Raw genomic sequence first — 25,111 nt, forward strand, 5'->3', positions numbered from 1 at the left:
TTCCCATCCACTCCATATATTCTTAATACCTTCCACATACCTTGCCTATCTATTCTGTCATAAGCTTGCTCCAAGTCCATGAAGGCAGCATACACTTTCTTTCCCTTCTCTAGATACTTCTCCACTAAACATCTTAGAACAAATATCAGATCTACACACCCTTTTCCCTTCCTAATTCCCCCTTGTTCTTCTCCAACTAGCTCCTCTGTCATATGCCTAACTCTGTCAATGAGTATTCTACCATATATTTTACCAGTCACACTAAGGAGGCAAATACCCCTATGGTTACCACATACTTCTCTCTCCCTTTTTTCCTTTGTATAAAGGAACAATTATACCTGATTTCCAGTCCTCTGGAACCCTTCCCTCTTCCCAAGCCAATCTACACAACTTCGATATCCACTCCACAGCAATCTCACCTCCATACCTCAGCATTTCACCACACACTCCATCAATTCCTGGGGCCTTTTCCAACTTGATCTTTATTGTTTCCACTACTTCCGTCCTACTGATCTCTTCCTCCCTCCTATCATCTCTTCTTCTCACAGCCATTGCCCAAACACTTGTACTCGCACTGCTGTCACTCTCTACATTCAAGAAATCCTCAAATTGCTCCTTCCATCTCCTCAATTTCTCTCTCTTGTCCACTAACAATCTATTATTTCTATCTTTCACTTCCCTACTATTTCCCCTTTCACGCTGCCTTACTTTCTTTACCTCCTTCCAAAACAATTTCTTACTCTCCCTCCATTTCACACTCGGATTCCTCCCAAAATCTTCACCCACTTTCTTCTTACTCTCCATCACCAATCTCTTCACCTCCCTTCTCCTGCTCACTATACCTCTCTCTTCTCTCTCTCATCTTCTCCCCTACCTCTACTTGCTAACCATTCACTACATGCCTTCTTGTGTTCCACAGCTCATTTCACCTCATCATTCCACCATGCTGTCCCTTGCACACCCTTGCATCTCCTCCTCACTCCACGACCCACCTCACACGCTGCGCGTATCTCTTCCGAAAATATCTTAGATACGTCTTCCACCCCTTCCATCTGCTCTAGCTCATACCTTCCCAATCTTTCTTCCACTATGCTCTTATACTCTGCCATTTTCTCACTATCGTACAAATTCTCCACTCTTCTCACAGGAGCTGTTTCCTCCTGTCTTCCCCTTCGTCTCCTCAACCATTTTCTTTGCAGCTTTACCTTGGCCATCACTAATTGATGGTCCGAGACTCCATTCCCCCACCCTCTCCACACTCTTGCATCCAACACTTGTCTCCTCATCCGTTTATCCACACACAGGTAGTCTATCATTGCCTTTCGTTCAACAAGTACACCATCCATCCTCCTCATTACTCTCCATGTATACCGGTGGATCATCTTATGTCGAAAGTAGGTGTTGGCTATTGCCAACCTCTTACCAGCACAGATGTCCACCAAAACACTATCATTCCCATCTACTTCAGCTGGCACACCCCACTGACCAACCACTCCATCCACTCGTACATTCCCAACTTTGCCATTTATGTCTCCAATCAAAAGCACTCTCTCGCTCCTCTCAGATTTATCCATACATGCTTCTACTCTCGCCCAAAATTCATCTTTCACCCTTGCCTCTCGGTCCTCTGTTGGAGCATACACACATACAATCGCCCACGCTTGTATACCTACTTTTATCCTCACCCATATGATCCTTGCACCCACTGTTCCATACTCTCTCATATTCTCCTTCCACTTCTTGCTTATCATCAGACATACTCCCTCTCTTTCCCTCTCATTCTCATTAACTCCTGCACATATACCTAAACCATATTCCCATTCTCTCACCCTTTCACCTTCCCATTTAGTTTGTCAGTCCACATATATCCACTCTTGCATCCTCAAGCACCTGAACAATCTCTCTTTCACTTCATCATTCGCTCCTCTCACATTCCACGTTCCCACCCTCAGAATGTCCTTTGTCCGTTCCTTAGTCGTCAACGTATGGTCCATCCTGGTCCGAGGCGCTTTATGCGCTTGTTTAGTTACAGTAGTTCTTTTTACGGGGTGGGGCACTAACCCACCACCAACCCTTTTAGTCGCCTCGTACGACAAGCAGGGATACTGGGGGAGTATTCTTGAAACTCCCCAACCCCCAGGGGGATAATTTAAGTCATAACCATAAATAGTGATATAAAATATAAAATAAAGAAGAAATAATGTGGATAACTCACCTGTGAATGATGAATGAAGTGTGAGGGTAAGACGAAAGGTGGTATCCGAGGCGGGATACCTACGCCACCACCACCACCACCGCTACCACCCTCCTCCCTCCTCTCGCTTTCCACTGCCTCCCCAAGTTTTGTTATCTTTCGTCTGCATTCTTTTCCTTCCCAACAAATCCAAAAAAGTCATCAGGAATGTCACCAAAAAGATTCTCTATGTTCTCATGATCATCACTTATAGTCTCTTGCCCTTTATTTCTTTCGAGATTTGCCACAACTTCCCCCAAACTCACGGCGTTTTTTTTTTTTTTTTTTTTTTTTAATATTCGGCGATAACTGTTTGTTTTCTTTCATATTCTTTGCATAGGTTTCACTGAGCTCCTGGTTTAGTTTCTGTAGCAAAGGTAACACCTTTCTCACCCACAGAGACTCTGACATGCCGGTACCACGCAGAAACTCTTCCATTTGTGCCAGATCGGTAATCTTCCTAGACAGTGTTATGCTGGATGTTTTTAGGGCGACTTCTCGTCCTAAAGACACCAGCGACTGAGCGGGGTCCTCTTTCGAGACCGGAACTAGAACACTTAACAGAGGAACAGAGCATAAACTCGGCAGGACACCTGAACACATACATTGCCTTAATCCAAATTCCATTACAATATACTTACAATGTTATACAAGATGTGGAACAGGTATAATGACAGGTTGATTAACGATAGTATATCACGTCACAGATACACTGTGATAACACCAGAGTTAGCATACAGGGTAATAATACAGAGGGGTTGGTAACACAGTTCATACAGTCCTATTTCTTCAGGCCTTATATAGTATATTGGTCTGTTGAACTTAGGTATCGCCACAGCACTTGTATTACTCTAGTCCCTTGAACTTAGGTACTGACACAGTATATTGGGTATGTTAGGTTAGAGACACTTTCACTGTTGGTATTCACTGCCTCACTGTCTTTGGAATATACGGGCACTGTAACTTTCGGGTCTTTGGTACAACATTGAGATCTCACTGTGCCATGACTGGGGCTGCTGGTGTCTGGGCTTAGTTAAGGTGGCGCCCGGGGGTCGGAGGGAGCCCCACAGGTGAGTCCTCCCATAGGAGGCACGGGACTGCTACTGGGGGTGTCATGGCCCGGGCACGTCTCTGGTCCGGGGTACAGGGAGGCCCTCTCTTGTTGGGGCCTCGACCTAGGGCATGGCCCTCGGGGTTGGGGCCAAACAGCATCAGGAGCCGGTCCTGCCGCTTCTTACTCCGGGTGGAGGGACAGTGGGGAGTGGGGCCAGGGCGGTGTCCCTGGGAAGCCGTAGGCTGCGGTCATCTCTAGGTTGGGGCACTGTCAGGGGTTGACTGTTGCACCTCGTCCATGGAGTGTCTCAGGACCGGACCAGGCGTCGTCCAGGGGTAGGGTGAAGGGCGTGGATCCTGCCTTCAGGTATCAGACCTCGCCACCACTCCTGGAACAGCAGCACCTCTGGGGAACCACACCTGGAGGAAGAGACAGAAGGACATCCCGTGCAGCCTCTGGATGGAGAGTGGGCCGTGCCAGGAACCTTCTCCAACGGAAGAACCCTCAGGACTGTGGACAAAGGGCATACAGTGGCCATCCCTTCCCCGACATGTACAGTGGCCATTGCCACGGTTCCACAGGCCTTTGGGATAGCAGCAGAAGGATGTACAGTGGCCGTTCCTTCCCTGGTACATACAGTGGTCGTTACCGCAGCGCTGCTCCCAGAGGAGGAAGAGGCAGATGAGGGACGTACAGTGGCCGTTCCCTCCCCGGCATGTACAGTGGCTGTCACCGAGGGGCCTGCCTGCCCGATGGGAAGAAATTGAGGGATTTACAGTGGCAGTTCCCTCCCCGGAATGTACAGTGGCCGTTACCGCGGTGCTACTCCCGTAGGAGGAGGAGGAGGTGGATGACGTACGTACAGTGGCTGTTCCCTCCCCAACACGTACAGTGGCTATCACTGTGGTTCCACCTCTCCTACTTCTGCCTGTCAGCGTGCGTACAGTGGCCATTACACCGAGGCGGGCTCCTTATGTGGCTGCAGCAGAAGGGCATACAGTGGCTGTTACCGTGGTGCTGCAAGGGGAAACAGCTGAAGGTCGTACAGTGGCCGTCCCTTCCCTGGTACGTACAGTGGCCATTACCGCGGTGCTGCCTGGGACTGTAGCCGGAGCAGTCCCACCCCGATCCTGGCAAAGGCTGATCCGGCCAAGATGTTGTTGGCCATCACTGCGACATCGTGGTTGGGCGAGTTAAGGGGAAGGGGGACATAAGGCCGGGGCGCACCTGAGCCCATCTCGCTCTGGGCCTGCATCCTGTTCACCTGGCCCACTGTGGTGTCTTCCTGGGGTGGGGGTGGGGCTGCAGCTCCAAAGTGTGGTGGGGGTTTTGGTGGCGGGAGCGCGCATTTCAGACAGGTAGCCAGCCGTATCTATGAACGGCGCGCCCGGGATATTTTTCATTAGATTCGAAACTTCCTCGTTAGATATGAATATGGGTAGAGGTCCAATAGTGTTGTTAGATGCGAATTCGTTAGATGTGAACTTGTTAGATACGAGATCACACTGTATGTATAGATACTGTATATATATATATATATATATATATATATATATATATGTGTGTGTGTGTGTGTGTGTGTGTGTGTGTGTGTAATGGGAGCGACTCCTGAATCTGTTGACGTTACTAGGATAGGACACTGATAATAAAAAAACACTAATAAGCAGTTCCTGAATTAATTCGGCAGCCTCTGAATTCGAGTTATGGCTTTAATCCATTTAATTCAGTATAGTTCATTCTGAAACAATAACACAGGACGGACGTAACAAGCACTGGTCTTTGGAAATTGGTAAACAAACATGGGCTTCTCTTCTATTCAGGACTATCCCTTTAAAGCGCATGCGCGAGGCTCTTTATGTTGTTAAATGCTTGCCTTAAAAAATATAAAACTGTAGATAATACAAAGACTGTCAGTGCAAAAGTTGATGTTAATAATAAATGATAGGCAGGCGTTAATATTTATAAGAGAGCGGCTACAATGCCCAATAAACTAAACAATTTATGCAAGGCGTGCTTGTGAAGGGCCTAACACTTCAGTATCGAGTTAACGATCATAAATCCTAAAGTAATGCAAATTAAGATCATTCCTATTGGTGATAATTTTTCTAAGTAATATTTTAGTAATTTCAGTGGTATCTGCCATTACTATGTCTTACAGTTCGACACTGGAGTACAAATAATCTACGACTATTACAAGCATGGTAACCAGCAAAAGACTGGTGCAATGCTGAGTTGGGAATGACTCGGCACTCTGAAAGTCCCTCATTTAATCTCTCATAAATGGCGTAAACAACTTATATGAAATGTTAGTTAATGTTATCGGTCGTAGCTCTTTGTTGTTGGCATGTTTGTTTTGGGAATCATCCTAGATGCTTTCCATTCTTTCGGTTTTTCCTCTTTTTCTGTCATTATTCCAACACTTAGTCAATTTCTGTGTACATATTTCACTTTGTGCCATTTCTTCATATATACTTGGTTTTAATGAATCAGGTCCAACAACTTTTTTTTTTTTTTTTTTTTTTTTTAGACGTTTCTTCACCTTGTCAACGTTTTTTTTATTTTTTTATTTTTTTGTGTTCGACTCTGGACATAGGCTTCACAGCCTGCTCCCAAGGCCCAATAGTCCTCCTTCATACCATACAACTCTACATGTAACCACTTCGGCGCTAACACCCACCGTCCAAACTGAATATCCTACATGCTAGGGCTGTCTCATTATAGGACTGGATTATTGATATTTGCGGGGGTATTTTTAAGACATGTCGGTGGGTCTTCTAGTAGGTCAGTAGAGTCTGACTGTATGAAATTCAAATTCTTAAACTGTTCCCTGCCCTAGCGGGGATTTGAACCTTGGTCCAGTAGGGATGCAGGCCGCCTGTCGACCGATTGAACCACCGTCTCCCCTAGTGAGATCCCCCCGGGGGGCATCTCATTGGTCTCGTTTTCTTCTCAACTTTGGTTGCCATGCCCAAATGCTCTTTTACTATTTCTGGGAACATTCGGTATTATCCTTGTATATTTTCTTTCTGTAGGTCTTCTGTGTATTTTTTTCTCTTCCTTTTCGTTCCACGCATTTTCTGTATTGTTTGGGTGCTTCTGATTTACCTCTCTCCAAAATGTCACTAGATGTTTTCTTGTGTCTTCTTCATGTAGTAGCTCTTTTTGTTCAGACTGTATAACTGTACTCCCTCAATATTTCTCTCTCTCTCTCGTTTAGCTTACCTATGCCCTCCCACAACTTTTTATTTCTAGTTTCACTTGTTTTTATTTCATTAGTTAACTTAATCTCATGCTTTATCATTTCATCTTTTATAATTTTCTGCACGTTTCTTTTTTGTTCCATGTACTTTTCATTTAGCATTTCTTCTTTCTATCAACTGTTTCGTTTGCCTTTTTCCTGCTAAGTTTTTTTCTTTTCATTATTTCCTTTCTGATGTCGTTAGTCATCCTGGGTGGTTCTTTCATATCCGTTTCATTTTTTTTATTGTTACTGTCCGCGCCCTGTGGCGGGGGGGACACAATCTGGCCGCACTACTACTCTGTGGCCTGGTTGTGTTAGGAGGAATGCTGCCACCGTATTCCCTGTGTGTCGTAAAAGGCGACTAAAAGGGGCGGGGTGAGGGGACTAGGGACCCCCTCCTCTGTTTTTTAGTTCCTAAAAAGAGACAGGCCATAGAAAAGGATGGGGGATTGAGTTATCCTCGTACCCTGAAGATTGGGTCTATGAATGTGCGTGGATGTAGTACGATTGAGGCTAAAAGGGAGGAGATTGGGAGAATGTTTGTGAGAAGAAAGTTGGATGTGTTAGCTTTGAGTGAAACGAAGATGAAAGGGAAGGGTGAGTCTATGTTTGGAAGTGTGAATGGAAGATTGTCAGGTGTTGGTAGAGGAAGGGCAAGAGAAGTTGTGGCCTTGTTAGTGAGTCCGGAATTACAGCAGTGTGACTGAATGGAAGGAGGTGTCATCGTGACTGATGTGGGTGAAAGCGAAGTTTGAACATAAGTTGTGGGTGTTTGTGAGTGCATATGGGCCTGGTAGTGAAAGGGATGAAGAAGAGAGGGAGTCTTTCTGGAATGATGTTGATGAGTGTTTGCAGAGTTTTGGAGCGAATGTGAATGTGGTAATGATGGGAGATCTGAATGCTAGAGTGGGAAATGTAGCAGCTGAAGGTGTAGTTGATATGCATGGTGTGCCTGGAAGAAATGAAATGGGGAACGAATGATAGGGATGTGTGTTGAGCGAGAGATGGTGACTGGAAATATGCTGTTTGAGAAGAAAGATATTTATAAGTATACATGGGTGAGACAGGAGGGTGGAATGGTTGTGGATAAAGCATTGATGGACTATGTGGTTGTGTCTAGAAATGTATTAGGAAGATTGTTGGATGTGAGAGTTCTGAGAGGGGAGGGTGGAGGTATGTCTGACCACTACCTGGTAGAGGGAAAGTTAAGAGTAGGTAAGAGATGGGTGAAAGCTAGGAGGGTTAGGTGTGGCAGGGAGGTTTTGAAAGTGAGTGAGTTGGATAATAGAGAGAAAATGATAGAGTACCAGGAGAAATTGAAAGATGAGTGGAACGCAGTGAAAAATCAGGAAAATAGCAGTGTGGAGGAGGAATGGCAGTTGTTTAAGAGTGCTGTGGTGGGGCATGCAGAAGAGGTGTGTTTTGTGAGACGTGTGGGTGGTGGTGTAAGAAAAGGAAGTGAATGGTGGTGCGAGGAAGTAAGTATGGCTGTGGCTGAGAAGAGACGTGCATATGAAGTGTGGCTGCAGAGGAAGGATGAGGTGTCATATGAGAGGTATAAGGAAAAGAGGAATTGGGCGAGAAGGGCTGTGGGTGATGCTAAAGTGGCAGCAGATGAGAGGTGGGGTAGGCGGCTGACTGAGAATTTTTAACAGAATAAGAAAATGTTCTGGAAGGAGGTTAAAAGGGTGCGAAAGGGAGAGTCTGGGAAGGAAGAGCGAGTAAAAGCAGAGGATGGAAGGATGTTAATTGACATGGATGCAGTAAGGAAGAGATGGGCAGAGTATTTTGAAAGATTGTTAAATGTAGAGGAGGAAAGGGTGGCTGATATTGTGGTGGATGGAAGGGTGCAAGGAATAAATGTGTTGGGAGAGTTGAATGATTCTTTGATCACGAAGGAGGAAGTGGAGAAGGCAGTAAAGGAGATGAAAATAGGGAAAGCTGCAGGTATGGATGGGTGTGCTGTGGAATGCCTGAAGGGTGGTGGAGTGACTATTGTTGACTGGTTAGTAAGACTGTTGAATGTGTGATTTGTGAAAGGTATGGTTCCAATTGACTAGGCAAGTACTTGCGTGGTCCTGTTGTATAAAGGCAAGGGTGATAAGTATGAATGTACTAGCTTTAGGGGTATAAGTCTGTTGAGTGTTGTAGGTAAGGTGTATGGTAGAGTGTTAATTATGAGAGTTAGAGAGGGTACGGAGGGAGTGATTGGTGATGAGCAGTGTGGCTTTAGGAGAGGGAGGGGATGCGTGGATCAGGTGTTCGCTGTGAGATAAGTGTGTGAAAAGTATTTAGCGAAAGGCAAGGATGTGTTTTGGGCATTCATGGATTTAGAGAAAACGTATGATAGAATTGATATGGAGGCTTTGTGGACTGTTTTAACATTGTATGGACTTGATGGTAGGTTACTAAGAGGGGTGAAAAGTTTTAATGTAAATAGTAGAGCGTGTGTAAGAGTGGGAAAAGCTGTGAGTGATTGGTTTTCCGTGAGAATGGGGCTGCGACAGGGATGTGTGATGTCGCCTTGGTTGTTTAATATTTATATGGATGGTGTTGTAAGGGAGGCGAATGCAAGAGTTTTAGGTGGAAGTCTGAGTCTGGTGAATGTTGATAGTGGAGAGTGGAATCTGAAGCAGCTGCTGTTTGCAGATGATACTGCACTGGTGACTGATTCAGAAGAGAGATTAAGACAGTTCCTAGAGGAGTTTGGAAGGGTGTGTGAAAGGAGGAAATTGAAAGTAAATGAGAATGAGAGTAAAGTGATGAAGTGTACGAGGTTGGTAGATGGTAGGGAGATGAATATAATTTTGAATGGTAAGTTGCTTGAGGATGTGAATGTTTTAAATATTTATGGTCACATGTTGCTGTGGATGGAAGAATAGATGCAGAAGTGAAGTTTAGAATGAATGAAGTAGGTAAGATGCTGGGAGGATTGAAAAATGTGTTTAGATGTCGTTCGCTTAGAATGGATGTAAAGAGATGGCTGTATGAGGGTGTAGTGGTACCGACTGCGTTATATGGGGCTGAAACATGGAATATGGGTGTAGCAGAGAGGAAAAGTTTGAATGTAATGGAGATGAGGTGTCTGAGGAGTATGTGTGGAGTGACACATATGGATCGAGTGCGAAATGATGAAGTGCGAAGGAGAACTGGAGTTGTTCAGGAGATGGCTGGTAGAGCTGAGCAGAGGCTGTTGCGATGGTTTGGGCATATGGAGAGAATGGATAATGAGCGATTGGTGAAAAAGATAACTAGATCTGACGTAAGAGGTGTAAGGCTGAGAGGGAGACCACGAATAGGATGGATAGACAGTTTGAAGAGAGCACTGGATGCAAGAGGGATGTCTGTTGAGCAAGGAAGAGTGGCTGTGCGTGACAGAAATAAATGGAGAGAAACTGTGAATGAATAAATGATGATGCAGCCCTGAGGAGATATTCTCCCGCATTTGGTCTGATCAGCTAGTCAGGTCAGGTGCGGGTAAGGGGATGGGTCTATTATGATGTGGCAGGGGTAAACCAGCTCTGCTGTCGGGTCCTGCTGTGGATGTCACTGATTGCACTGCGCAGTTGACCCTTGTGCTGTGTGGTGCGGTGAGGATCTGTCCCTTCTCTGCTCTGGGGCTAAGATGCGAATGAATGTGTTTGAATGGATAAGTAAATGGGGAGTGTGTCGTCCTGTCTCGGCTACCTCCCTTTCCTTGGGGGAAGCAGCCTAGGTATATAGATAGATAGATAGTCCTTTTATATGTTCTTTAATACTCATGATCTAATTGATGTTGTTTCTCTGGTACTTGATGTTGTCTCCTATACAACTGAATTTTGGCCAATTCAAGTTGTGCGTTTACACTAATACTTGAGGTTTTTACATCTATATTCTGAGCAGTATCACTCTGGACAGGTGGCTTCATTCCAAAAGCTCGGAATTTTGGTAATCATCATCACTATGAGCAGATGGTTCTCATTCTCTAAGCTCAAGGGCATTTGTAGTATTATCAGTTCAACCTCTTCACTTCACATTGTTTCCTGAACTAGGCTAAGATGATTAGGCTTATTAATAATCCTGGGAAATTTCACTCTTATGGCCTGAGCAATTTAAGGTCAGAGTTAGTAAGATTTTATACATCAAATTGTCCAGGCTCAGTATGTAAAAAGCTCTTATATCATTAAAACTCCTCAGCACCCTGAGTGTTTATTAGATCATAGGTTCAGAGCAAAATCGCTGTGCAATCCTGGTAAAGGTCGCCGTTTTAACTGTTACGGACGGCGCAGGGAGATTTCTGTCTCTTTGGGGTTCAAATCAAAGAAAACTTTAACAAATAACCTTACTTACAAAATCCGCACACAGCACATTCCAGAATTAGGTTCTTTTATATTTTAAACGGGTGCCAAGCAGGACACTCTTGACCCCTGCCGGTATGATTCTTTGTAAGGTAGTTTACCTCCCCTAGTCATTGTTTTATGATCAGTGTAAATTGTACCTCATATGAGGCTTACAGCTTGGTCTGTGCAGACCTTCATTATGCCTCATGTGAGGCCTGCAGCTCTTCAATTGTTAACTGTAATTACAAACTTACTCAAACAAGATCAGACACTTCTGCTAATACAGTAACACTAAATGGGAACACTTACATTACGAAGCTGCTGTGTATAAGTTAACATAACTACAGATACATAACCTACGACACGACGTCTTGGAGTACTTTTTACAGTCACTAGATAACTTAAACTATTGGAAATGGCTGGAGTGAGAGTGAGTGTAAGTGCTTTTTCATCTCTAATTACTCAAAATATCCCAGTAGCCACGCCTCTTCTCCACTGACCTATCTGACAATTAACTCAAGGGGGTGATCATGACAGGTCATTTTGCTACGGTTGGCTACTGCGTTCTGTGTGGGCGGCCCTTATTACTAAGGTTCGGCTCCGCCTCCTTTCCCTCTTTGTAATTCGAAGGATGTTGACCCTTATCATTTCTGACACCGCGTCTTGTAAACCCGTGTCACAATTGAGTAAATATTCATAACTTGAGCCAGGTTCAGTCAGATTAGGTTATGGCTAAGGTCAACACCACACGATTGGCGTCAGATTAGCAACATCTCATGGCTGTTGGTTAAAACGAGTTAAAAATTTATTTTTATTTATTTCTCTCTCTCTCTCTCTCTCTCTCTCTCTCTCTCACACACACACACACACAGCAGCTACCAAGGAGAAGAGACGTGCACCAACAGCGCTCCATACCGAGCCAGCACGGCCAGTGTCATTATCTAAATTAGTATCTTTATATGAGTCAAGCTCTGTACCAGGTTAGACTAAATAATTTTTTATTATTTAAAAAAAATAAGAAGTTTAAACAAGACTTGTTCAAACAGAAAAGAGAACCGAGCAGCGAAAAAATGCACTCAGTCAACTGATTGTTTGTTTAGACTACAACTGCCCCAGGGAATGTAAGTACTCAGTGCTTTTAGTATTGCAAAATGGCCACATACTTTAGTAAAGCAAATTTGGAAAAGAAAAGGGATAAAGGTAGAAAGTAAGATGATGATTTCTACCAAGAACTGGTTGAAATGGAGACTCACAATAGACTGGTTGAACGTGTACACAAATTGGAGACGGCTTTCCAGAATGAAATTGATGGAATAAAGAAGCAGATGCACTTGCAAAAGGAAGAAATAGAAAAACTAGGAAGGGAGGCCAACAAGAAAGACACAACCATCAGTGAACTAACAGTGTAATTGAGTACACTTAGGAGGAAAATGAGTGAAATGGCAAGTAAAGTAGTCAATCACGAGAGTATTATGGAAGAGTTCAAAAATGATACAGAGACAATTAGGCAAGTAAGCAGTCTGATAGACCAGAGCAGTGATATTGAGGAGAAGATAACAGGTGAATGAAGCTGTGCAGAGCTATAAAAATGATGTGGAAACCACGTATGCTGAAATGGTGGAAGTAAAGAAAGACTTAGAAACAAGGGTGGAAGAAAAAAGCATTAAAAAGGAAGTGAAAAGAATAATCCAAAACAATCCAAAGTTAGTCAGAGATTCAGTAGATATCAACACATCTATAGTAATCACTGGTATAGAAGAGGAAGAAAAAACAAGATCTCAAGAGACAAAAAGGAGATGGCAAATGTAATGAGCTTACTGAAAGAAGTATCAGAGGAAATCTGTAGTAAAGACATAGAGGAACACAACAGGTTAGGGAAATACGAGAAAAGCAAGTCAAGACCTCTAAAGGTAACTTTCCAGAGTGTAAACACCGTGGAGGATATACTAAAAAATGCAAAGAATCTTATGGAAAAAGAGGAGTTCAAAAATGTATGGATAAAAAGATGCCTAACACAAGAGGAACTGGAATTACTGAAAGAGAAGAGGGAGGAAGCAAAAACAAAAAATGAGGGAAGATCAGAAGAGGAGAACACATCTTTTTTTACAAAGTAATAGGATTGCAGGTACAAAAGTGGTACATAAACAGGAGGGAATAAAAAGGAGGAAGGTAGTAGAACCATGTCATGACAAGTATATAAACAAGACGATATAGTTGATGTACTCAAATGTGGATGGAATGGTATCTAAATTACTAGAGATGAATGATTATGTCAGAGAAAATGAACCACATATAATATGCCTAACTGAAACAAAAGTAACACCAATGATATCCAATGACATACTAAACTTAGAGGAATACAATATGTGGAGAAGAGACAGAAACTTAAAAAAACGAGGAAGAACTATAATATTAACTAAGAAAAATCTAAAAGTCAATGAAATAAAACTAGATATACCCTCACAAGTAGAACTGATTGCAGTAGAGATCAACACATCTGAAGGGAAAGTAATTGTAGCCAATTTGTACATGCCACCCAGATCAAACACATGGGAAAGAGACGAATATGCGGACCTGGCAGAGAGTACAATTCAGAGTTTAAGAGCATTACTACATAAAATGGAAGAGAAATCGGAAATAATTATACTAACTGGAGATTTTAATACAAATATAAATTGGAATACTCTAGATATAATTAGCCAAGAAAGCTGTTGGGACCAAAAGCTCCTGGATCTCGTACAAGAGTTTTTCCTAACGCAATATGTGAGGGAAACCACCAGAAAAAGAGGACTTGATGTACCTTCAGTGCTAGATCCAATATTTACTAGGCAAGAAACTGATATTGACAGTTTAATATATCACCCTTGACTCGGCAAAAACGATCATGCAGTACTAAATTACAACTTCAGGATAGCATATGGCATAGTTAACAGCAATGAAAGTTACAAAAAGAGCCTAAACTATAAAAAGGGAAATTATCAAGACCTAAAGAAGTATTTCTTAGAAGTTGATTGGGAAAATGAGCTTAGAGGACAAGATTTAAATGTACTGTATATAAAAAATTCTGTGAATTTTATGAAATAGGAGTCCAGAAGTACATCCCACAGCACAAAGAAGCAGATAAGAAAATACAGAAATGGTTCAATACAGAATGTAAAAAATCAAAAGAAAGAAGAGATTTGTTGTGGAATAGATACAGAAGACACAATAGTGAAAAGGCATATAATAATTACAAACAGGCAAGAAACGATTATACAAGAATAAGGAGGGAAGCCCAAAAACAGTTTGAGGAGGATATCATAAATAAAAGTAATGATCAACCAAAGCTTTTTTACAGCTACATCAGAAGCAAAACCTAAGTAAAAGATATAATACAATCCATTACGGAGGAGGGAATCACTTATACACAAAAGAAAGATATTTGTGAAGCACTAAATAAGAATTTCCAATCAGTTTTTACTGAAGAAAAAAATTTTGAGAGGTACAATGTGGAACATGCGTGTCCACACATACTACCAGATATACAAATATCAGAAAAAGTAATACAGGAGAAGTTAAGTAAATTAGACAGAGGAAAAGCAAATGGTCCTGATGAAATTTTATGTTGGGTGCTACGAGAATGTGCAAAGGAGTTAAGTAAACCATAATTTTTAATTTTCAAGAAATCCTTGAGTCAAGGTAAACTACCTGATATTTGGAAGAAAGCAAATATTTTCCCCTCATTCAAAAAAGGGAATAGACAAAATCCAGTCAACTACCGACCAATATCACTGACCAGTGTTGTAAGCAAGGTATTAGAAAAGCTTATAAGAAAATCTTGGGTAAATCTTCTATGAACACAGTATGATAACAGAAAGACAGTTTGTTTTCAGAAAAGGAAAATCATGTGTTACTAATCTGTTGAGCTACTATGACAGAGTAAGAGAAGGATGGGTGGACAGTATCTGTTTAGATCTCAATAAAGCTTTTGACACAGTACCACAATAAAGACTTTCATGGAAACTGTACCATCAAGGAGGAATTCGAGGCAAACAGTTTTGTTGGATGCAAGATTTTCTCATAAAAAGAGAAATGAGATCAGTACTAAGGGGAAACTACTTATCATGGAAAGAAGTGACTAGTGGAGTACCACAGGGTTCAGTGCAGGCACCAATCATGTTTTTAGTGGATATAAATGATATAAACAGTAACACTGGAAATGAAAGCTATCTAAATGTGTTTGCAGATGATGCAAAAATACAAAGGAGAATTACTAACACAGAGTCTTGTAAAGAGCTACAAGAAGAATTAAATAAACTTCATGAATGGAGTAATACATGGCAAATGGAATTCAATGTGGACAAGTGTCATGTAATCAAGTTTGGTAAAAGTGGAAAAAGACCTGATTGGGATTATACGTTAGGAAATAAAACCCTACACACATCAGAAAAACAGAAGGACCTAGGTGTGATTATCAATAACAGACTATCTCCGGCTGACCACATCAGTGAAAAGGTACGGAACATGTATACACTGCTTGCAAATATGAGAATAGCATTCACATACATAAATGAAGACATGCTAAGAAGGATAATAACGTCATTCATCAGACCAACCCTGGAGTATGCATCAGTAGTCTGGAGTCCTCATCTCAAAAAACACATAGACAAGATTGAAAAATTTCAAAGGGCCGCTACAAGATGGATACCAAGCTTAAGGGATCTAAGCTACGAAGAAAGACTAAATAAACTGAATCTACCAACACTACAGGAGAGAGGGAAAAGAGGTGACATTATAATGCTATATAAATTCATATCAGGGAAGGAGAAAATAGACATAAATTATTACTTAACAAATGGGGAAGCATCAACAAGAGGACACTGCAAAAAACTGTATAAGAAGAGAGGTGATAAAGACGTAAGGAAATTCAGTTTCCCAAACAGAGCAATTGATCAATGGAATGCACTACCGAATGAAATGGTGTGTGCCAAAACAATTCACAAATTTAAGGATATGTACGATATATATGGTTTAAGACACAGGACAGTACGAGCTTGACTCATTCCTGTAAAGATACAGTTAGGTATGAACACACACACACACACACACACACACACACACACTGAACAAAAGCTTCGCTCTTGCTTCGCGACCGCAGGTATAGTAAATGTGGAAGTCTGACTTAGCCCACAGATCAATTAATCCATCCGGTTGACTAGGACCATGTTCATGTTCACGCAATCGTCTCCCTAGAGGCAACATGGGCCGAGTTGATAGACAAACAGTGAATATCTGACTTTATTTCTGTGAAACCGCGGCTCACGATGTGGTGGTTTGGTCATAACTCCAGTGATGGTCGACTCTCAAGTCGCAGGGTTACCAAGTCTGTGCTTTTGACGACCGATTGGTGGCTTTGATGATGAGTTGCACCAGTTTGCATAGTTGCGCCTTGCGTTTTTTTGTTTTGTTTTCGAATTTTATGATAGGTGAAAATTCTGTTTAGATGTTTCAAGTTGTCTTATAGTTTGCTTTACAACATTCAGAGAAGAATGAGATCACGTCGGTGTGATGGCTCTTGAGACAGGATTGAGTTTACCTTACATGAAGCGCTGACAAACGAGGGCTGAGGAAGGGGGGGGGGGAGAAAGAGTGGCGGGGTGTGGAAGTGTAGCAGCTAGCCTGTATATGTGTGTGTGTGTGTGTGTGTCGTAAAGGGAAAACTAGGGCAGCTACTGCCAGTTTGACTAGACTACAACTCGGAGAGAGAGAGAGAGAGAGAGAGAGAGAGAGAGAGAGAGAGAGAATGTTGGGGGCTGATATTTCCATGGAGGTTTGGGCACCTTTTGGGCGACTTTTCAGGTAGGATTGGGCGCGTTTAGTATCCATCGACCTGGCAAGTGGCAACCCTGCCTGGCCAGACTGGCTAGCGGCCAGTATTCAGGTACCGTGTGTGGTGGTAAGACGGTCGGTTGTCCCTCTCTTGGAAATAACCGTGCATCACGAAGGTAAGATGACACGAGCAAACATTTGCTGGTGAATTTAGTATGTTAACAAAGTGTGTGTGCTCCAATCAGTACGGTTTAGCCAACAGACCGAAATAATATATTTTTATTCTTTATGGAGGATACCTTTACCCTAATGCATCCTTCTAAGCGGAAATAAAGTTCTGTCGGTGGTCAGAATTTATTCATCTATACATCTATATCAGTCTATCTATTTGTCAGTCTATCTGTCTATATTCATCTGTCTGTCTTTCTACACACACACACACACACACACACACACACACACACACACACTATCCCAAAGGGGATATCTCAATTAAAAATCTTCGTTTATGACCGTGTTGTGGGTAGTGGCATTTTGGGCAATTTTCGTAGTGAGCGAGATCAGGAGCTTAAATCCGACTGCATTACTTTCCCAAGGACCCGTTACGCACATTGTTGACCAAATGAAGGTTTTAGATAACTGGCATATTTCTTGGTGCAAGAAATCCACAACCTAATCGTAACCAAATAGATTTGGTAGGAAGGCAGGTCTGCTTACCATGAAGGCAGGCGTTGCAATTAAATGAAGAAGGCTCCCTAGATCAGATTGCAGTGGGTGTATCAGCCTTCAGAAAATGCCGTCCTAGGAAAAAGAAAGTGCAGTACAGTGAATCATAGTGCATTACAATGTCTGTTGTGATTGTTTTGGTGCTAGGGTGTGGGTGCGTCGCTGGTAACAGTTAGGGTGTGGGTGAGTTGTTGGTAACAGTTAGGGTGTGGGTGAGTTGTTGGTAACAGTTAGGGTGTGGGTGAGTTGTTGGTAACAGTTAGGGTGTGGGTGCGTTGCTGGTAACAGTTAGAGTGTGGGTGTGTGTCACGGGGTTTTGTGAATTTAAAAATTAAACAAAGGTTATGTGTTTTGCTTGAAAATAGAGACAATGAATTGACTTCTGAAAATCAAGCAGAAAGTTTTACTTTATGCCGGCTGACTTCGCAGATTCTCTAAGGACGAGAATTTATTAACTTTCTCAGCAGTACACAGCAGAGACTAATTACTTACAAGTGCTGTCTGTTAGTACTGCTAACTTCACGAGAAAGTGACTCCACCCCTGACAATCAATAATTAATGCTATGAATGATAAACAGGTTCTTGCTGGTGCATTAACTCCAGGCTGGCACAACGGATTTAAGCTTAATACAAGAGGACTGGCCTAAGTACCAGTTATGAATAATACAAAGCGTTAGTGCCAACTAGAAGCGGCAACTAAAATAAGCTTAATGTGGAGAAATAAAACACGAGTTTACATTACATTAAGCTCAAGAAAAAGAACTGTAAATTTATTAATTACAATATAATAAATTTTCGTTACATGATTCTCAAATGAATTCAAAGTAAGGAGAACACACTTACTTGCTCACTCAAAAGCTAAACTCTTAAGCCTAGGAAAAACGAAAGGAAATACTGGTCAGTAGAATGGGCTAAGAGGAATGACTGGGAGTCGTTACGTAGGAAGGACGCTGCACACGCTAAACCTCTCACCGATTCACGGTCTAGGTGGAAGATTTCAGGAACTCGCTGTACACGAACCTTCTCTCACAACGCTTTAATCCTGACTGAATTCGAATTATGGGCAAGGGCTGGAGCTGGCCGTGCTTGGTTCAACAGTCAGTGAAAACAAAGTGAGCGACACACACTCACAATAAATCACTCAGCGAAGGCGCCAATGCCGCAGGCAAGGACAATCACTTATGAAACAGTGAAAATTGTTCTGAAAACACTCCCGCTCGGGTGAATACGAGGATGGTTAAACTGAGTGATAAACAGTGGGAATTCCACTAGAATTCGTGGTTTTCCCACTGATGAAAAATGTGATGAATTTATAAATACGCTCATGCAAATTCGTGACAGTGCGTTGCTGGTAACAGGATGTGGGGTTGTTACTATTTGGATTGGGTACCCTGCGTTGGTACTAGGGTGTGTGTGTTGCTGTTTGGGTTGGGTATGTTGGTGCTGGTAACAGTTAGGATGTGGGTGTGTTGCTGTTTAGGTTGGGTATGTTGGGTATTATTTTACTTTATTCCTACCCGATGGCTGAACATTATGACTTACCTCTATATCTAGGGTGTATTGAGTACATAATTTCCCTCTCAGTATACATCCGTCGCAAATAAATACTTTCTGAGATCTATTTTTTTTTTTTTTAATTACCTGAAGGAGCGTGGATGCTGCTCTAAGGTTGGCCAACATAATGGAGTAAAGACCAGGTTCTGGTCCTCCCACCTACTGCCAGATTCTGGTAACTAAAATTGAACTCAGTCAATCACATTCCATGACGTCATTTCAAGCCAGTCAGATGCTGAGAATTTGTATGTGAGCCCATGCATGAGCAGGAAAGTTTGAACTCAGAACTGATTCAGTTACACAATGGCTGGCATTTGTGAAGGTTGTTCTCCAAGTTTCTTTGATGTAATTAAAGAAACACACAAAGATAACATGGACAGCCTTCACATTTTTAGAAGCCACGGGATACTGCCCAAAGAAGTAACATGTCCTCGGTGCAACGTTGTGTGTGGCTACAGGGAGGACAAGAAAGTTTGGAGGTGCACCAGGAAATACCTTCTCCACAAGACCAAGAAGAGAAGGTATTGTGCCTTCGAAACCACTGATTTTAAAGGAACTTTCCTGGAAGGAAGCCATTGTCAGCCTTGGCAAATTCTAGGTTTCATCAATCTACGGCTGCAAAAGACCTGGGAGCATGAGACCGTTTTTGAAAACCCTCAACCTCTCAAGAAGAACGAGCGTCGATTGGCGGTCTTTTTGCAGCGAGGTGACCGAGTTCTGGTTTCATCACTAAGACCCCATTGGTGGACCAGGAGTTGAGGTTGAGGTTGATGAAACACTCATCGTCAAGAGGAAACATAATGTTGGACGAGTTCTATCCCAGGTCTGGCTCTTTGTAGGTATAGAACGAGTCAGCAAACGACATTTTATTGTTCCCCTTGTTGACGGTGAGGCAGGTCTCCAGCAGAACCGGGAAACGCTCGTGCCGATCATAAAACAGTTCATACGAGAGGGGTCAGTTATTTACAGTGATCGGTGGCGAGCTTACGACAATCTGGACCAGGAAAACTATGTTCATGCCTCTGTGAACCACAGTGTGAACTTCCTGGACCCAGACAACAGTGCCATTCACACATAGAACGTTGAACGGCTGTGGAGGGACGTTAAGGAGTGGGTGAAGTGTCCTGGAATTCGCGCCAAGTACCTGCGCCAGTACCTTGGGCGCTACTTGTTCTATAAAGAATTCCGGGAACGAAAACTTCACCAGTTCCTCATCACTGCTGCCAAGTTGTACTGTCCTCAGTCGACCAGACACGCTGTTCCATCTCTCCGAGTGCCGATTGGACCTGAAGGCTATGACGATCAGTTCAGCGGCGAGGAGAGTTAAGGTACGTGATTAGGTTAGGTTAGGCTAGGTAGGTTAGGTTAGGTTAGGTAGGTTAGGTTGGGTTAGGTTACGTTAGGTTAGGCTAGTTTAGTAAAGTGATGGAGATTTATATAAATGGTGTGTAATATCCGGGTATTTCGGTTGCTCTTAGTAATTCAGTACCGTTTAGGCCGGTGTGGGTTGTTATGAGTATTTCGGGAGATGTTACTTTAGGTAGGTTGTCATTTTTACTTTCTTAGGAGTTTCAGAATGCAATGTTTTACAGTGTTACTCATGATTCTGGTGGTCATTTTCAGTGCAAATTACTCGTTTTCGTCGTATTTTCCTTATAACATTCGTACTGTGGGGGGAGGGGAATGGAAAACGAGTGATTTGCGACAAAAATGACTATCAGATTCACATGAAAAACAGTATAAAACATTGCATTCTGAACTCTTGAGAAAGTATGGCAGGGTAGGACTAAAGTAAAAATTTACCATATGTTGATGTTAGGGTGTGGATGTGTTGCTGTTTGGATTGGGTATGTTGGTGCTAGGGTGTGGGTGTTTTGCTGGTAACAGGATGTAGGTGTGTTGCTGTTTGGGTTGGGTATGTTGGTGCTAGGGTGTGGGTGTGTTGCTGGTAACAGTTAGGATGTGGGTGTGTTGCTGTTTGGGTTAGGTATGTTGATGCTAGGGTGTGGTGTGTTGCTGGTAACAGTTAAGATGTGGGTGTGTTGCTGTTTGGGTTGGGTATGTTGGTGTTAGGGTGTGGGTGTGTTGCTGGTAGCAGGATGTGGGTGTGTTTCTGCTTGGGTTGGGTATGTTGGTGTTAGCATGTGGGTGTGTTGCTGGTAGAAGGATGTGAATGTACTGCTGTTTGGGTTGGGTATGCTGGTGCTAGGGTGTGGGTGTGGTGCTGGTAGGATGCAAGTGTGGCTGTGTTGCTGGTAGGATGTAATTGTGGGTGCGTTGTTGGTAGGGTGCCGGTGAGTAGCTGATAGGGTGCTAGTGTACTGGTGGTAGTGTGAGTGTGTTGGTGGTAGGATGAAAGCGTTGTTAGCAGTATATCGTAGTGTTGCTAGAAGGATGTCTGTGGTTGTGTTGCTGATAGAGTGGATGTGTTGTTGGTAGGGTGTTGTTGTGCTGGTATGGTGTGCGTGTGTTGGTTGCAGGATTAGAAAAATAAAAGACCAGAAATCCGGTAGGATTTCAAGTAGTCCGAATATTAATATACTGCCTGACTTTATAATGGATTTAAAAATTACAACCAGAGCGTTAAACAATATTTGCGTTACGACATACTGTTTAATTACATTTCAAGGCTAATTGATATGCCATACTAAATGTGCATGTACAGCCAGTTAGTAGCTGAATGTAATTCGCACTAAGAAGAAAGAGAGATTTGTTATTATTAGTAAATGCAGTCGTCTAAGGAAACATGATCAGTCATTACCGTTTTTTCTTATAATGTATTGCTTGCCTGGTACAATTGCATACTCAGTCATTTATCATCAGACTCTGTCATGTTCACATATCTATGAGAATTTCCATTAGAATTTGCACATTCTCCTTCTTATAGGTGTTAACTCAGCATAAATGCCACGGCAGCACCAGAAGCAGCTGCTCCACGTGGAGTGCATAGTAAGATTTACTAAAAGGAAAAACAAGAGACATAAATATCCATAAGCAAGTAATTATTACTTTCGTTTACATACCATTGTGGATAAGGTTTTGTAATGCTTGGGAGTACATCAGACTTGCAGTACAGTATGAAAAATTACGTAGTCCGTCATCATAATTATTAAGTTGTACCGGACGAAGGGATTAATGCCAATTTCAAACACTGGTAGCGTGTGGGTGTGTTGCTGGTAGAGTATGGGTGTGTTGGTGGTAGGGTGTGGGTGTATTGCTGATAGGGTGTAGGTGCGCTGCCAGTAGGGTGTGGATGTATTCTCAATTGTGGATTTCAGTGTTTTTGGTAAGGTGTGAATGTGGTGCTATTAGGTTATGGGTTTGTGTTGGTAAGATGTTAGTATAGTTCTTGGTGGTAGGATGAGGGGGTGAATTAGTTGCTGGGTAGGCTTGAGTGTAGGTGTTTTGCCGATAGGGTGTTTTGTTTGTTGCTGATAGGTTGTGGATGTGGGTGGTTTGATTACAGGACGTGGGTGTGGCTGTGTTGCTTGTAGAGTGTGTGTTTCTGGTAGGGTGTGGGTGTGGGTGTCAGTGTAATGTTGGCATTCTGTTGGTGTTGCTGTGTTCCTGGGAGGGTGTGGATTTGTGGTTTGCCGAGGAGGTTGCCATTCATATCGTCCCAGCTTTCGTAGTTCCTCCTGTACTTAACGGTATAGTGAGGCTACATTAATGAGCAACTGCAGTAGAAAACAGTAACACGGGGAAGAAGCAAAGACCTAAGTGTACATTTATATACGATGAAGAGACTTTCGTGTGGCATAAAAATGAAAAGTCGAGATCAAGAGCAATGGAAATGGGATTTTTAAAAAATATGTGTGGAGTGTAGAGAGTAGACTGGAAAAGGAGTAATATGTAGGCTAAATGAAGAGTAATGATATTCGTAAAGAATCTTGAGTAAAGAAGGCTGAGGACACCAGAGTCGAAGAAAGTTGTTTAGATGGTATGATCATGTGGAGACAATGGGTGTGAATTAGGTGGTGTAAAGAGTGTATCTAAGCGAATCTGAAGGTGGCAGGAAGGGTGGCAGACCAAGAAAAAGCTAGATAGATATGGTAAATGAATGCGTGAGAAAGCGAGGTATGGAGATTGATGAAGTTAGGGAACTAACAGTGGATAGAGATGCATGGAAGAATTTTGATGTGAGGGGTATATGCCAAGGGCATCGCTGTATTTTTCCGGTGATGTAATAGTCGTCGAAATGACTTCAGTTGACAAAGCCTAACATGAAGTGCGTTCAGTGGGTGTGGTTTTCCCTGCGAGGAAGAGTCAGGATCCTAGGTACCGGTATTTAAATGGTGAGTGATTGAAAGTAAAACCCATTTAATTGGGCAGAATTGTGCAATCAGTTTTTTTTTTTTTTTTCCTCTGGACCGTACCTCGGCTCATCCTTAGATAGGGAAAGAGGTGTGAATGATGATGATGGTGATAATGAATTTCTAAAATGTACAATCAGTCATAATAGTAGGCCTATCGACCCTCCTGGGTGAGAGTTGGTGGAACTCATGGTCTATTTTCCTTGGTAACAGTACTGTACCTGATTAGAAGGTGAGGGTGAGGGGTGCTGCTTGGGAGCAAGTGGTGGATCACATCGATCAGCAAGAAGCAATGCCTTAGGTCAGATTTCGTTTCATGCAATCTGATATGAGGTGACAATACCGCAACAGCATAATTCTCATCTGTGCGAAAAGCCCAAAGACAGTATGGTGCTAGTGTCTCATTAAATTTAACTGAAACTGAAATCGGACTGATGAAGTACGGTTACAGTTGTTGGAAAAAACAATTTACCTTAGGTATTTGATGTGGGCACACAGTTCTGGCAGGAGTAAATTCGTGTGTGAGAGTGTTGTCAGAAATTTTTAGAAGCCTAAGCAGAGCCGTTGACGACTGACCATTAATCGATCCCACTGCACTCACAATATTTTCATAGCCAGCGCACAAATTGATAATTTTCTGCACTGACAATTGATGACATCTGTTGGCATCACGGACGGCTCGTTCTGGTTTTCAAGAAATAAGAAATGTCTGTCGTGTAAGCGTTTTTCACTTGTCACCAATGAATAGATAATGTTGTTTATTAACCCCTACACTGCTGGGTTGTTTTTGCACTCCTTGCGCGTCCCATGAGGATATTCGCGCTCCGACTGACTTTTTAAAAATATTTCCAAAAATCAGTTATTAGTCCTAGAATATTAAAATTATATATGCATATGGCACATACCTCCAGCTTTCCCCTGGGATGTTTGTTGAGCCTTCGTCATCTACCATAGGACTTGTGGAGACTTCTGAAGTTGGGTAATGAAGTCTCCACTTTACACTTCCCGATACCCCGTAATATGGTTACCACTGCCTGATATTATAACTACAAACACCATTCTATGAATTTCAAGTAGTTTGGAATCCATATTAAAAAAAAAAAAAACTGTGAAAGCAATGTAAATTACGAGCGCATACGAGCTTTCCTCCTGTGCTGGTTCCCCGATGGTATTCTGAGGCGGAGCTGTCATTTATTATTTATAAACACACTCACACTTTATATTCGTAGTACTTTATTACACTTATTTATATACCGGTATACAATATATATGTATAAGTTTCTTTCAGTACTATTTTCACTCCAGGCATTCACTTTCTTGTCCTGTATACTGTAGTAGCGTGGAGAGCGAGTCTGTCACTTTCACTTTCATAACTCCTAGTATTCATACATGCTAGAGTGAAACCTTCACTTTCGTTACTCCAAGTATATATATATATATTTTTTTTTCATGCGAGGAAGAAGGAACCAAAGGCCATGAGCCCGCAGTAACAGTTCCCTCCAAGAGAAAAACAAAATACAATAGAGAGCCAAATTCAAGATCCGATCATTTTGAGATGCCTGGACACACTGCGTGTGAATGACTGAAGATCATAGGCAGCAGGAAATACAGACAAGGGTGACAATTCCAGAGTTGACCTGTTGCATAAATGAAAGACTGGGAGTAACGGTTAACTCTTGCATTAGACAGTTGGACAGAAAAGGGATGAGAGTTTGTTGGCAGACGGGTGCTACGCGCCCGTCGTAGAGGTGGAGGAATGCAAGCAGACAGTTCAGAGGAGCAGTGACCATTAAAGTAGCGATAGAAAAGAGATAAAGATGCAACAGTGCGGCGAAGAGACAGAGGTTGAAGGGAGTCAGTAAG

Source organism: Coenobita brevimanus, chromosome 47 (genome assembly GCF_032717465.1).
Source record: "Coenobita brevimanus isolate Jiangsu-jjx chromosome 47, ASM3271746v2, whole genome shotgun sequence".
Taxonomy (NCBI): domain Eukaryota; kingdom Metazoa; phylum Arthropoda; class Malacostraca; order Decapoda; family Coenobitidae; genus Coenobita; species Coenobita brevimanus.